General features: G+C 38.4%; 1 long non-coding RNA gene across 2 annotated transcripts in view; it reads left to right on the forward strand.

Moving 5' to 3' along the window:
• Window positions 1-8,786: 8,786 nt before the first annotated feature.
• Window positions 8,787-15,473, forward strand: part of LOC135718140 (uncharacterized) — a 140,311-nt gene continuing 133,624 nt past the window's right edge. The window contains exons 1-6 of one of the 2 annotated variants that reach the window (XR_012337748.1): window positions 8,787-9,157; window positions 9,870-9,930; window positions 10,018-10,190; window positions 10,281-10,502; window positions 10,582-10,804; window positions 10,905-11,885. This is a non-coding gene — a long non-coding RNA (uncharacterized lncRNA). Of the gene's footprint in view, window positions 9,158-9,869; window positions 9,931-10,017; window positions 10,191-10,280; window positions 10,503-10,581; window positions 10,805-10,904; window positions 11,886-15,473 lie in introns of those variants that run through there. The other variant, XR_010520579.2, reaches the window with a different exon arrangement.

Consider the following 15,473-nt stretch of genomic DNA (forward strand, 5'->3'; position numbering starts at 1 on the left):
TAGCCCCGTGGTTAGTGCACCGATACATATAGCACCAGTGTGCTCATGGCGACCCGAGTTCGATTCCCGTCTCTGAGGTCCTTTGCCGATCCTGCTCCCCTATCTCCACCCCACACTTTCCTGTCTACACTCCACTATACTGTCTAAATAAAAAAAGCCTAAGAAAAAAAAGAATGATTGGTTCTTGGGCAAATGGAGAGAGTGATGGTTCATCATCAAGAGTCAGGATTTCTTGTGGTTGTGAGAACAGAGTGAGCGGTGGCTGGGTGGAGGACTCAGGCAGCGGGGCTGGAAAGAGAGCAGAGAGAGACTTGGCTGGAAAGAGAGCACAGAGAGACTTGGCTGGGTGGAAGGCTCAGGCAATTAGATGTGCAATCATTTTAATATGGACCTGATCTGAAACCACTTGTGAGGTCTGATCTACTGCTGGAGCTGCGAGTGAATTCTGGGACATGGCAGATGGTGGTGATTTTACCTGAGGGTAGAGAGGATAACTTCAGTTATAGGCATAGACATTACAGAGAACACAATATGATTGTAGTATGATATACAGGTCCTTCTCAAAAAATTAGCATATTGTGATAAAGTTCATTATTTTCCATAATGTAATGATAAAAATCAAGAGGGTAAGACACAGAAAAAAAATTCTGAACGAATAGGCTGTTCCCAGAGTGCTGTATCAAGGCACATCAGTGGGAAGTCTGTGGGAAGGAAAAAGTGTGGCAAAAAACCCTGCACAACGAGAAGAGGTGACCGGACCCTGAGGAAGATTGTGGAGAAGGACAGATTCCAGACCTTGGGGGACCTGCGGAAGCAGTGGACTGAGTCTGGAGTAGAAACATCCAGAGCCACTGTGCACACAGGTGTGTGCAGGAAATGGGCTACAGGTGCCGCATTCCCCAGGTCAAGCCACTTTTGAACCAGAAACAATAAAATTTTCAATTCAATTTGTTTATATAGCGCTTTTCACAATAGTTAATTGTTTCAAAACAGCTTTACATTAATAGAAGCAGTAAAAAGCACAGAAAAACGACAGATAGCACAAAATAATACACAATAGCATAAGCAGCTAAATTTGCTGCGGCTATGAATCAACATTATAAGCGAGCGTATTACTAATGTAACATATAGAAGAGGGTGCTATGTTAAGCCCAAGAAGGCTGCCTCCCCGGGTTGAAAAACCCCCTAGAAGAAAAACACCCCCCGGGCTTTTTAGCCGGGGAAATACAAAAAAAAGTCCTAGGAGGAAAAAACCCTTGGGAGATATATATATATATATATATATATATCTGCGCTGGTGCGTGTGAACTGACGCGAATAATGACGTGTTTTCATTCATAGGCTTCACACACTCGTGTATGCGATGCATCCACGACAAAACCGGGTTTTTACTGCTCATTTAAACAACGCGTTGATCGTTTTTGTCACTATGTGCTCAGTTAATCTACATCAGTACGAAGCTCCGTGTCTCACTCAGAACCTCAAGAACGCGCATTTGCGCAGGATTATCACATTACACATTGTAGAGATGAGAGATAGAGAGAGAGTTAAGAATGGTGCACACGTAAAAAAAAACTTAATAGAAGTCTAGAAACAAAGTATTAAAGTATGTATAGCCATGTCAATCATCTTATTACAATATGTTAACTAGATAACTGGATACAACTTATTGTAAAGTTTAATAAAATAATGTATTTTGATTATACAAATCAATTACGACCTAACTACAGTGATTGTTGACAGCTTAGGTAATCTCTCTGGCTAATTTATAAGACATAGCCTATTGCTGAATCAGTATGTTGTTTTTCTTGTTAATTGAGTCTTTTTGGGTAGCCTATCTTATGGCTAGAATTAGTCAAGGAGGTTGAGTCTTATAACTTCCTTCAAAGGTTGATCAATAGTGCATAATGACATGTTACAGAGGTCCAAAATGTCATTGAAACACACCATGGCTTTGCTGTCATCAGGATAAAACATGTTACCCCTCGAACCCTCCCTCCTAACAGAGCATCCCCACAAACAAATCCCAATTTAACCCCTGAACATATATACTATATTCTCATAATTTCTTAAGACATCAATAGTTATGCGCTGGGACAGAGTTAGACCCTTTTGACTCCACAAAAAAGAACTGAAGAACTGGTTACCATCTATACTGGGTACGTACGTCCAGTGTTAGAGTATGCAGTCCCAGTTTGGCATAATTCCTTGACCACTTATCAAATTAAAAGGTTGGAAAGAGTGCAGAAACGAGTTTGTAAAATCATACTGGGACGAAGGTACGAAGGATATTCTGATGCCCTCTCCTTTCTTGGACTGTGTACACTAGCAGAGAGACGAGACCAATTGTGCCTTGATTTTGCTAGGAAGCTATATAAGTCTAGCTTTAGAGATTGGCTACCACCACTCAGGGAGCAGCTGACTGGACGCCAGATGAGGAACTCTTCTAAACTGACAACCCCCAGATGCCGAACGGAACAATTCAGGAGATCACCTATTCCATATATGTGTAGACTTTTAAATGATTATGGATTTTAAATCGACTTTGTATACCTTTATTAAGTATTTTATTCTTCTTTTTCTTTTAATCTTGTATTTTAACTTGAGTAAATCTGCTTTGACATTCATTGTAACAGCAAAATAATTCAGTGTCCCCTTATGACAAACGTCTTTGGGTACCTGTAACGATGCTGATAAAGTCAATAAACAATAAACACACAGAAACAGCAATGCGTGCGGCATGATATAAGGAACTGGAAGGATCTGAGTGCTTTGTTCCGTAATAACTATTGCGAGTTAAGTACCTTTACTAGGGATGGGCATAATTAATCGACGATCGATAATTGATTGTTAAGAATTTCGTCGATCACGTTAATTTGTTATCAATTAATCTAATGCATTTTTTTATCTTACTCCTGTTTCACAAATACCCGTATGCAGTGCGTTTGCGTATGCAGTGCGTTTGCGTATCTGTGTGGCGAATATGTCAAGCACCCCTTGCAGTGCGCTGCTGAGCGCTTATTCTGCATATAAAACGTTCATGTGATTGACACTTTCTATGAACACTTTTCCGCATAAACAATAGAACAAAGCATCATTTTTTTTCACAAAACAATATATGTTAGATATTATTTGACAGACTAGTAAGTGTGGATTAAGTAAGGGATAATGTAGAGGCAGCCGGTAGTTATTGGGAAATAAGCCCCGACAGTGTGATCAGGACCCGACGCGAAGCGGAGGGTCTTGTATCACACTGAAGGGGCTTATTTCCCAATAACTACCGGCTGCCTCTACATTATCCCGCTTATTACACGGCTACTTGCCACATAAGAAAAAAAAATAGACATGAATATGAATTTGAAACATTTTATTTGCATATTTGTTTTAAATTAAAATTTTTATCCTTCCGCGAAACTTTGCACAGATGCATAAAATGATCGTAATACCTTATTAAGATCCTCTGCTTCATACTTGTCTCCATTTTTTCTCTTTTAGCCAGTCTTTGAGAAGTTTTAATGCCCATTCTGTATTTTTTTGTGTGTTGGCTTCGTAGCTGTCATGCTCTATTTTGTCAAGTTCAGTCTCAGTAAGCTCTCTGTGTCTTGTCGTGGTTGTCGAGTGTTTGTCACAAGATGGCGCCAAACAGACAGTAATCTTTATTGATCTTTATTGGCGCGGAGCGATTTTACTCGTGCAAGTAGTCCGGCTATGCGTTATTATTTTGGAGCGGTTATTATTTGAAAAGAACGAACCTGCAAATGTCTCAACTCACCAATCAGAATCAAGCATTCCAGAGAGCCGTGTAATAAGGATGTTTAAAATCTCTAGCCTGGTGGTCAGGATCTAAATGGATCAAATCAGCAGTTTTGCAATGGTTTATTTATCTCCACATATATCATAAATAAAAATAAGCAGAGTAACTTCCACACTATATATTTTCTACTATGTATGTATATGATTTCCAAATAATAAACGAGAGTATTCAACAACAAAAAGCGTCTCATATGGAAATAAATCCTCACAATATTATTATTTCTCAAAACTTTATGACAAAAATAAGCAACTGTATTACTACAGTTATTCAAAGATGCACACTTTGTTCCGCATATAATTAGAATATTATACAAAAGTATTCATATAACGGCACGTTTCATATGGCAAATAAATATCCTCACATTAACATAACAGCATAATGAAATGAATAAACAGACAATGAAACAGGATTGAAATATAAATTGTATTATTATTACCGGAAAAAAGCAATATTGCTAAAATAATCTCTGAGGTAAATGCGTCAAAAAGGCTGCTACCCGCACAATAAGTCTAAATGAGCAATAAAAGTGAAAAAAAGCATTATTAGGCCATGTCTCTTAAATGTCTATTTAAAAAAATGTATACTTACAGTTATTCAAAGATGCACACATTATTTCATATTACTCCCGTTTATGAGCACGTTTGTCTCTGGCCTCGCTCTGTTATGTAATAGATTGACAGGTGCGCATCTCCGTCTTTAAAACATATATAATTTTGTAATTACTACCTTAGGAAAATTAGCCATGATTTTATCATTGTGAAAATGTTTTTTTTTTGCAGATTAAAAACGATTTTTATTTCCGCAATTTTACTACAAATACCATGGTTATGGTACATTGTGGAGTTGAAGACCATAGTAAATTTGTGTCTACTGTTGTTTTACAACAAATAAAAACTAAAAGACTATGTTAGTATAATTAAACAATGGTGAATGGGGCTCACAAAACGCACGCTGTTTCACACATACTCTGTATGCGGAATAAGCCAAGTTAGCGCCGAGGTACCTGTGCATCCCGGTCAGTCTCCTCGGAGCGGCAGTTTTCGGCGGCGGCTGGACTGATGGTCACCATGGGTTGCGGTCGCGTCTGACCCCAAAACATGCTTTTATTTCTCAAAAAAAAATCAGTAGACTGGTGCAGAAGTTTTATGCGAGTTACTAAAGTTAGTTATTTTCACGAGGCTTTAGCCTAATTTGTTATAGCCTAATGTTAGGAAGGCTAATATCTTGCGCTTCTGGCTTGAATAATTTTGAGTTACATTTTGACAAAACCTTTCAGATCTAAGTATTATGTGTTTTGTTTAATTTAATGTTAAACATGAATCTTTTTTTTTTTTTTTTTTGGAACTAATGAGGTCTCTGTTTAAGAACGCTGGCTCTCAGCTGCAGGTTCCGCTGCTTTAGAGCACCGCACATGCACGCACATATATGTTTGAAACATAGTAACTGTCTGCCACAAGTTGATCTTGTAATAAAGGTCTCATCGAGGAAAAACACGCTGTATATTTGTATTCATTGCATTTTTTAAGTATAAAAGTTAAATAACAAATTTTATTTTAAAAATATTAATGATTAATCGATAGTCGATCGTTAATTCTCCCGACGATCGACAAATAAATCTTAATCGAATGCCCATCCCTAACCTTTACTAGACAAAATATGTAAATGCTTTGTTGAAGAGAAAAGTTTTAAGTCTAGATTTAAAGTTATCAACTGTGTGTGATTCTCGGACATCGGTTGGTAAATCATTTCAGAGCTTAGGGGCTAAGTAGGAAAAGGATCTTCCACCTTGATACACTTTTGATATTCTAGGGATAATCAATTGACCAGAATTTTGCGACCGTAGTGTGTGTGATGGATTGTTTTCTGATAGTAATTCTCTAAGATATGAGGGTGCTAGGCCATTTAAGGCTTTGTGGGTGATTAGTGATATTTTAAATTGTATGCGATATTTAACTGGTAGCCAGTGTAAACATGCCAGAATTGGGCTTATGTGGTCATACTTCTTAGATCGAGTAAGCACTCTTGCAGAAGCATTTTGAACTAGCTGAAGCTTGTTTACCTGATTTGCATGGCATCCCCTGAGTAACGAATTACAATAGTCTATTCTAGACGTCATAAAAGCGTGGATAAGCTTCTCAGATGTAAACAGTATATGGCATATTTTTGAGATATTTCTAAGATGGAAGAATGCTGTGCAGCAGACGTTGGCGATATGACTATCGAAGGATAAGTTGCTGTCGAACATCACACCTAAGTTCCTAACCGTAGAGGATGGCACCACAGTGCTACAAGATCTTTCAGGACTCATATTTGCAGACATAATCGTAGTGTTGCCAAAACCCAAAAGTAGACCTGTATGACTGCCACTGTTAACCTAAGATAATTTATGTTTCTACTAAGTTTACAGCTTTGAAACTAAACAAACCCTACACTCCTAAGAAAATTGCGTATGACAGAAGATAGAACCTGGTCTTAGTCACAAGGCCATCACACATTTGACCATATGTGAAAGAACATCAACATGCAATATATGGTGTAGCTTAACGTCTGAATGCACCACCCAGATCCTCACAGGAACCATAACCTCCATTGACTAACTTCAGATAACTGATGCAAAAGGATTAATTGGGAGGTGTTCCTGGACATTTTCAAGTGATGCCTTGGCATGAGAAAGGGTTGCATAGGTGTAACTATTAAGGTAGCTACATGGAAACTGTAATGGAAATGCATCAAAGAGTTAACTGCTCTGCAATATTTTTTTAAACTAGTGCTAAATGTATTAAAGGAAAACCAGACAAGTCTGCATATTATTTCTCTATGAGCTCCCCCTAGTGTCTGGAAATAAATGCTAAACTGGTGTCCCTCCCCCCACGGAACCCAGTTTATCAGCTTATTTCCATTCCAGTTATGTCTAAATTAGGTCTAAATTAGGTAAGTAATATTTCCTTTCCAACTGATTTTTTATTTTTATTGTGTTGTCATGCATAATAGTATTTTTACTCTGAACGACTGATTTGAACGAGGCAAACTACTGCTTTCGTGTTTTGTTTTTTATTGGGAGAGTGGGAATGAGAATAATACAAGCGTGCCGCACAAGCCCTGAAAAGTGAAGCCAAAACGTCTCGATCGCCCCCCAGTGACTGGTCCCAGTATAGGCCATAAACCCCGCCTCCCCATGTTATTCAATGGGACTTGAGACCAACGAAAAAAATTAATTACACTTCAATTATCTTTTTTCCGAAGCTGGTTTCTGTCATTTACTGTAGTTTTTATCAAGCTGATGTAAATTCAAATGTTTGTTTTTAAAATAGGTTTGTGTTTAGTTAGTTATTTAATGTTATAAAAACGTGGTGCCACGTCATGATTGACAGCTGTGATATCGTGTGATATGCGCATTCTACGAGAGCGAGGGCGGGGTTTTGACTTTGCGGCTTCCCTTCCTGCTCACTACTGCGCATGACTGGTCCCGAAATCGCTATTGCGCAGACTCAAGACCCAAGATGTCAGCGCCATATCGGGACACTGGCGGCTTCACTTTTCACCAATGGAAGAGAGCGAACAGGCGTCGTCCATCTTTTTTTACAGTCTATGGAATAATATAATTATAAATATATAGAAAAGAGACTTTATTCGTCCGGTAATGGGTCATTTAAACATATACCGACTTACTAAGATGATTTATTAACATAAAAATGCTGCCTTGTGTCCCTTTAACATAGTCAAATGTTTCCCAATATAGAGACCAGGGTTTAAATTGGGCCGGGGCCATCCGGGGCTTAGCCCCGGCACATAGGCTGAAGGTCTCGCTTGGCTTTTGCAAGTGTACCTGCTGCGCATGTGCACTCGCTGCGCTGGTGCGTGTGCACTGACGCGAAGGGAATAATGCATTTCCATTCATTATAGGGAATACTCACAAACGCAAGTTCAATGATTTGCGCAAGCAGATTACATACAAAGTCAATGCAAAGACGCAATCAGACAAAGGGCGATGCAAATGACGCGAATTGGGCGGCGCAATTGCCGTGAAAACACACGCTTTTCCCTTTAAACACATCTTCGCGAAAGTTATGCAACTCAAGCGAACAAACTCAGAACTTCAAGAACACGCAGGATAATTTGACATTGTAGAGACGAGAGAGAGAGAGAGAGAGAGAGAGAGAGAGAGAGAGAGAGAGAGAGAGAGGTAATAATGGTGCCCACGTCCAGAAGGACTAAAGTATGTATGTCACTCATTTAATTACAGTATGTTAACTGGATAACACTGGATATAAGTCATTGTATAGTTTAATAAAATAATGTATTTTGATACAAATCAAACCTAACTATATGTTTGTTTTAGCCGCTACCAGCATAGGGAATCCCTATGGCTAATTTATAGGACATGTTGCTGATACAGTACTGTGTGGTACCTTTTCTTGTTAATTGAGTCTTTTGGGGTATCGTATGCCTAGAATTATTCAAGGAGGTTGATTCTTTTAACTTCCTTTAACCCCCAGGAGTTTAACAACGCAGGGACGCGTTTTGACGTGTTTTCTCCTTATCATGGCAGAATCAACTTAAAATACTCCATCATTAATAATCAAACACTTACGTGTTTGACATCATTTTAAACTCTGAAGGGTCCTCTTTAATTAGTCTACATTCACAATAACAAGAGATCTTTGTGTTTTTGTCAATTAAGGAAAATAAACAGGGTGCGCATTCAGACATTTCTGTCTACGCCAGCTGTCTCTCAAATCACGTTACAAAAATCAGTTGAAACTCCGCAAATACTCGTCACACAAACATGATAAACATATCCAAAGAAAGCCTGAAATGTCTACTTTTGAAGAAACTAATTATAATCAAAAACAAATATTTCCTGTTTATATAATCTGCATTGAAGTAAAGAGAGTACCGTTTTTCCTGGCTGAGCTCATTATCTCTAATGCGGTCACGCCCACTAGCTGTTGACATGGTAATGAAGAGACCAGGGGCCTGTTGCACAAAAGTAGAATTAAGACATCCAGGCTAAATGACTGAGCTGAGCTCAATGAAGCCAAAACAAGTGCGTCCACGCTTAATTGGTTGCACAAAGACGAAGCCAGGATGATCAGACACGGATTCATCAAGCCAGGTGAAACCAATCCTGGATAGGTGCGCGCTCACGGCTCACTCAACTAGACCCCGCCACCGATCACAGATTCACCGATTCACCATGGCAACTAGCGGCGTTCTTTTCCCCGTCAGAGGCACAAATCCATACGAGGAGGTAAAAGACATAATTAAGAAGAAAGGCAACACCGCCACAGTGGTAAAGCAGAGAGAAAAAGCGTGGCAAAGTATTGCAGACCGCCTGAATGCGTAAGTAGTGCACAATTACACACTCACCGCTCCGCTGAAACATCACTATTACAAATAAAATATTTAATTCACATCTCCAAAAACGCAATTGTACTCTGATTATAAAACAGTTAATTTTTTTATTGAAATAGACTGCAAATATGAGTGAAATTGTGTAAAGTAACTCCATCACACTGGATAAGGCTTCAATAAATTATTATGAAAGCTCATTATGTACTCTGCTTCTTATGTTGTCCACCGTTTTTTTTTTTCTTTTTCTTTTTTTCTGCTTTTATTAATGTAAAGCTGCTTTGAAACAATGAAACAATTGAATAAATAGATGAGCTATTAATAATAATCAATTTAATTTATAAAGCGCCTTTCAAAGGACCCAAGGTCACTTGCTCCTTGCACTGCCAAAAAATGACTTTCTTCGTGTTTTTGTCTTGTTTTCAGTACAAATATCAAAAAATTCTTCAATTAAGATGTATTAAAAGTTTTCTTGAAATATACTTTTTCATAAACACTTAATTTAAAAAAAAAATTTATTCCATTGGCTGATATTTTTGCTTATTTTCCTAGGTCATTTTGCTCATCAAGAAAATGCATCTTAATTGAAGAAGTTTTTGATATTTGTACTGAAAACAAGTCATTTTTTGCAGTGTGACTCCATTGAATGTTCTTGTGTGTTAAAGAAAGTCTCTCTTTTTGTGTGTGGTGTTGTGTGATGTAGATTAAATATGACCGGGCCAAAACGGACATGGCAGCAGGTCAAAATCAAAATCTGCAGAATGGTAAGGGCCCTGACTAATACTTAATAATGCACAAGCATAGATTGTACCCAGAAGGTGCCTGCTCACACATTGTCTGTACTGTTTTAGCAGTGAAAAAGAATACCCAGAGACAAGGCACGGGTGGTGGGTCACCAAAAGCTGACCTCACCCCAGCAGAGGCCAGCTTTGGAGCTAAATAAAGGCAGGCCTGTTGGAGGGGATCCCTGGGGGAAAAGAGACAAGCATAGGTCCCTCACAAGATGCCACCCGCTTCATACAAGGTATGTTCTTCCATCTCTACATGGGACACAATCACATTCATATTGACTCTATTTGGACTGTCTGACTTTGGTTTGCCTATTGCCTTGAAGTGTCTGGCAGCACTGTGTTACTGTTAAAGCCACCAGCACGAGCACCTGACGATGCTGATCCAATGAGTACTCCATCAAAGGCATACTGTAGGCCTGGCATGTCTTGTCTACTAGCTTCAATATGAATCCGATTAAATGTGATGGGGTCAAGGCCCCATTTCATCAGCACATAACGGCGATGATGATGAGGAGACCATCTCGCTGGATTCCAAAAGGCATAAGGTATCATGTCAAACTTGTGAAAGTACTATACAAAGGAGTCATCATTGGGAGCCATCACAAAATCTCATTTCTTTTACAGGACCCAGAGTCATTGGTGCACTGGACTGCACAAACATAAGGATAAAATCCCCCTCAGGTGCCCATGAGGCAGATTTTGTAAATATGAAATCTTTTTACAGCATTAATGTTCAGGTGAACATAACTTTTTGATCTTTTCCATTGAACACTGGCAAAATGGCCTGGCTCAGTCCATGACTCCAGAATCTTTTGGACCTCTGAAATCTATCAGCGCCTATCACAAGGTGAGCCACACAACCCCTATAAATAATCACTTTTTACATAATGGCTGTGTCAACAATATCACTGTGTTTTATTAGTAATGATGAGATTTTTTGTTGACAGGTGAATTCTCTGGTGTGTTGCTAGTAGACAGGGGGTAAGGCTGCCAGCCGTTTTTCCTGACACCTTTCACAGACCCCCAGGAAGCACAGCCGGCCTACAACTATGCCCATGCTAGGGCCAGAGTTGAAATGACCTTTGGCCTCCTGAAGGCACGCTCTCACTGCCTTCACAAATTAAGGGTCAGCCCTGTGAGGGCATGTGACATTACTGTGGCTTGTGGTGTCCTCCACAATGTGGCCTGCCTGAGGAAGGAGAGGGCACCCAGAGTGCTGCCAGCCATGGACTGGGACAATCCGGAAATCTTCCCTGATGACAACAGTGGTCGGCTGCTGAGGGACCAATATGTGTTGAATTATTTTAGTCAGTATGTGTGCTTTCACATTTTTTTGATGTTTGTGCTGTATACTGTGTGTATACTGTTTGTAATACAAGCTTGCAGGGAGGCTACTGCATCCGTTAATTGTCTTGTTTTCAGTTGTCTGAAATTGTCTGTTCAGTTAATGTGTATGAATTTGTCCTGCATTTATTTCAGTGTGCAGACATGCAGGGTGTGTTATATACAGACCTTTGAATGTGTTTTTATCCTTTGGTTGTATAATATGCTTTGATTCTGTGCTTTCCATTTTGTAGAGTCACTGTGTGACTTCAGTTTCGAAAGGAGCTGATGGTTTACCTGCTTTGTTTTGTCCTTATTCAATAAAGAAACATAATGTTACACTTTGTGCTTTTATATTTATATGAAATGTGTATGGTATAAGGGCCACACCGAGGAAAGGAGAAAGTCATACATTTGAGGCTGGTTCTTTCTGTGGAAAGATGCATATTGTTTTTACAGTCCTGATACTTATAACAATTTGATTAAGTATTTCCTTGTTTCTGAAACCATACTGAAGTACAATTCCACGAAATGCCCCACAAACTGTTATTGTAACAACTGTGCTCCTCTAAAACAACAAGTTACAATATTACGACTTCATTCTCGGTCTGTTTTTTTTCTCTGTGGCCCTAATGTTCTATCATTTTATATATAACCTTATAGTCTTTAGGAAACTGTAAATTATCTAATGATAGCAACATCATCTAAAATCATAATTTATCCAAAATTATAAAAATTAATGATCACAAACATTTAATAAAATTACAGTGGGTCTACTTATATGTGATAACAATGTATATTGGGAAGTGAAATAAGTATTGGTTTCCGTTTGTGGTGATTGCTGACTGACATAAGGGATGAGATTAAATAGATCCTGGAATTTAGCCTGGTCTGGAGCAGGCTAGCTCCACAGAATAGATCTCCATGGAAATTTATACCATAACATATCCTCCTGCCCCCTATCCAACTTTAGTGCAACCGGATCACGGATCAATTGAGCCAGGATCACCAAGATATCCCGGCTTAATCCCTTATCCTAGTTTTGTGCAATAGGCCCCTGCAGTTCCAACAATAATAAACAAAGCGTAAAGTTTTATCAGATTTAAAGACTTTACCGCATGTTTGGATTATAAACTTTATACACACAAGTGAGGAATATCTTCATTTATGTATGGACATTGAGGAAGAGAAGCCTTTATCTTTAACATTACCTAAGAAGAAGAACAATGGAAGATGCAATGGAGGAGGATATATTCCTGAAGAAACTGTAAGTCATTTGTCTTCATTTATATTTGCTATCATGTAATATGTTATGGCTTGTGCAGTTCAGCCTACATAAGCAACCTCAGAAGACTGCACGCTTCGGATTGAAAAACTTTCGCATTGTTTACAAACGAGTACGCGTGATCACGTAATGGCGGATTTCATTGTTACAGTCTTGTTCAAAATAATAGCAGTACAATGTGACTAACCAGAATAATCAAGGTTTTTAGTATATTTTTTTATTGCTACGTGGCAAACAAGTTACCAGTAGGTTCAGTAGATTCTCAGAAAACAAATGAGACCCAGCATTCATGATATGCACGCTCTTAAGGCTGTGCAATTGGGCAATTATTGAATTAGTTGAAAGGGGTGTGTTCAAAAAAATAGCAGTGTGGCATTCAATCACTGAGGTCATCAATTTTGTGCAGAAACAGGTGTGAATCAGGTGGCCCCTATTTAAGGATGAAGCCAACACTTGTTGAACATGCATTTGAAAGCTGTGGAAAATGGGTCGTTCAAGACATTGTTCAGAAGAACAACGTACTTTGATTAAAAAGTTGATTGGAGAGGGGAAAACCTATAAAGAGGTGCAAAAAATGATAGGCTGTTCAGCTAAAATGATCTCCAATGCCTTAAAATGGAGAGCAAAACCAGAGAGACGTGGAAGAAAACGGAAGACAACCATCAAAATGGATAGAAGAATAACCAGAATGGCAAAGGCTCAGCCAATGATCACCTCCAGGATGATCAAAGACAGTCTGGAGTTACCTGTATGTACTGTGACAGTTAGAAGACGTCTGTGTGAAGCTAATCTATTTTCAAGGATCCCCCGCAAAGTCCCTCTGTTAAAAAAAAGGCATGTGCAAAAGAGGTTACAATTTGCCAAAGAACACATCAACTGGCCTAAAGAGAAATGGAGGAACATTTTGTGGACTGATGAGAGTAAAATTGTTCTTTTTGGGTCCAAGGGCCACAGGCAGTTTGTGAGACAACCCCCAAACTCTGAATTCAAGCCACAGTACACAGTGAAGACAGTGAAGCATGGAGCATGATATGGGCATGTTTCTCCTACTATGGTGTTGGGCCTATTTATTGCATACCAGGGATCATGGATCAGTTTGCATATGTTAAAATACTTGAAGAGGTCATGTTGCCCTATGCTGAAGAGGACATGCCCTTGAAATGGTTGTTTCAACAAGACAATGACCCAAAACACACTAGTAAACGGGCAAAGTCTTGGTTCCAAACCAACAAAATTAATGTTATGGAGTGGCCAGCCCAATCTCCAGACCTTAACTCATTCACCGCCTGCCTTTTTGAGAAAAGTTGCCCACCTGCATTTTTGTGATTTTAACAAAAGTTTCACAAAATTCCTTGCAGGAAAAATTATCTTCTATAAATATATAAACATACAAATTATATCAAATTAAAGAACACACCTTCTGCTTTCAAACAAACAAAAAACAAACAAACAAACAAACAAAATGGGGAAAAAACTTTCATTATATATTTACTTTTTCCACTTAATTTAACCAATGAAATATGGATATTTCTCTTCAAAAATACAACATTTTGAGCAAAAAGCTTAAAAAATTGCGTTTTTGTAAAGGAATTTATGTTAGAGATCAGACACAGAATGACTATCAAACATAAAGGCAGTTAAAATAAATCATTAAATCTTTTTAACTTCCGTTTTTGATAAATTCGGTTTGGCGCCATCTAGTGGATAAAAGCGGTATTACACTTTCACTTTGAAATTCGTCCAGAAAGGCATATTTATTAGTTATTATATCCAATTGAGAACTTGTGGGGTGATATCAAAAATGCTGTTTTTGAAGTAAAACCAAGAAATGTGAATGAATTGTGGAATGTTGTTAAAGAATCATGGAGTGGAATAACAGCTGAGAGGTGCCACAAGTTGGTTGACTCCATGCCACTCAGATGTCAAGCAGTTTTAAAAAACTGTGGTCATACAACTAAATATTAGTTTAGTGATTCACAGGATTGCTAAATCCCAGAAAAAAAAATGTTTGTACAAAATAGTTTTGAGTTTGTACAGTCAAAAATAGACACGTCTATTTTTTTGAACACACCCCATTCAACTAATTGCCAATTGCACAGCCTTAAGAGCGTGCATATCATGAATGCTGGGTCTTGTTTGTTTTCTGAGAATCTACTGAACCTACTGGTAACTTGTTTGCCACGTAGCAATAAAAAATATACTAAAAACCTTGATTATTCTGGTTAGTCACATTGTACTGCTATTATTTTGAACAAGACTGTACATGCTGTACAGTGTTAGACACGGTTATTCACTTTCGTATCCTTCATGGCAACTTTGAGTAATGCTGCACTGGGGGATCTGCTAATATGATATTGTATACATGCAACGCATTACATACATTGTGCTTTACACGCGACACCGTTTTATTATGAGCTCCACGTTGTTTACACGGAGACGCGAGCTCGCGCACATGGACGCCATATGCAATGTGTTTTTAAAGTTCATACTCGCTTACAGAAACGCGTTTAAAACAGAAGCTAGACGATAAGGGGATGGGCATCTGAAAACAGTCATCTGAAAACAGCTTTTTATATAACTAATCATTGCAGATGTTTATCTGAGATGTTCTGAATTTAGTTTATGTACATGATAGTTTATAATGTAGTTTCAGTGATATTTACCCATCAGTTATGTATGTAAGGGTATTTCTGTGGACAATTTATGCTAACAGTTGTTCATAACTCTCTTACAGGTCTGCATCCCTCTCATCAGTACAAAACTATGAAGTGGAAAAACATATTCACACTTTTTGGACATACAGTTATATGGTAACATGAGCCACATGAAGTTTATTGTATATATTCTAAATCAATATATTGGTTTATGTGAATGAGTAGGCAGGATGATTTTCACATCATTTTAAAGA

Source organism: Paramisgurnus dabryanus, chromosome 10 (genome assembly GCF_030506205.2).
Source record: "Paramisgurnus dabryanus chromosome 10, PD_genome_1.1, whole genome shotgun sequence".
NCBI lineage: Eukaryota > Metazoa > Chordata > Actinopteri > Cypriniformes > Cobitidae > Paramisgurnus > Paramisgurnus dabryanus.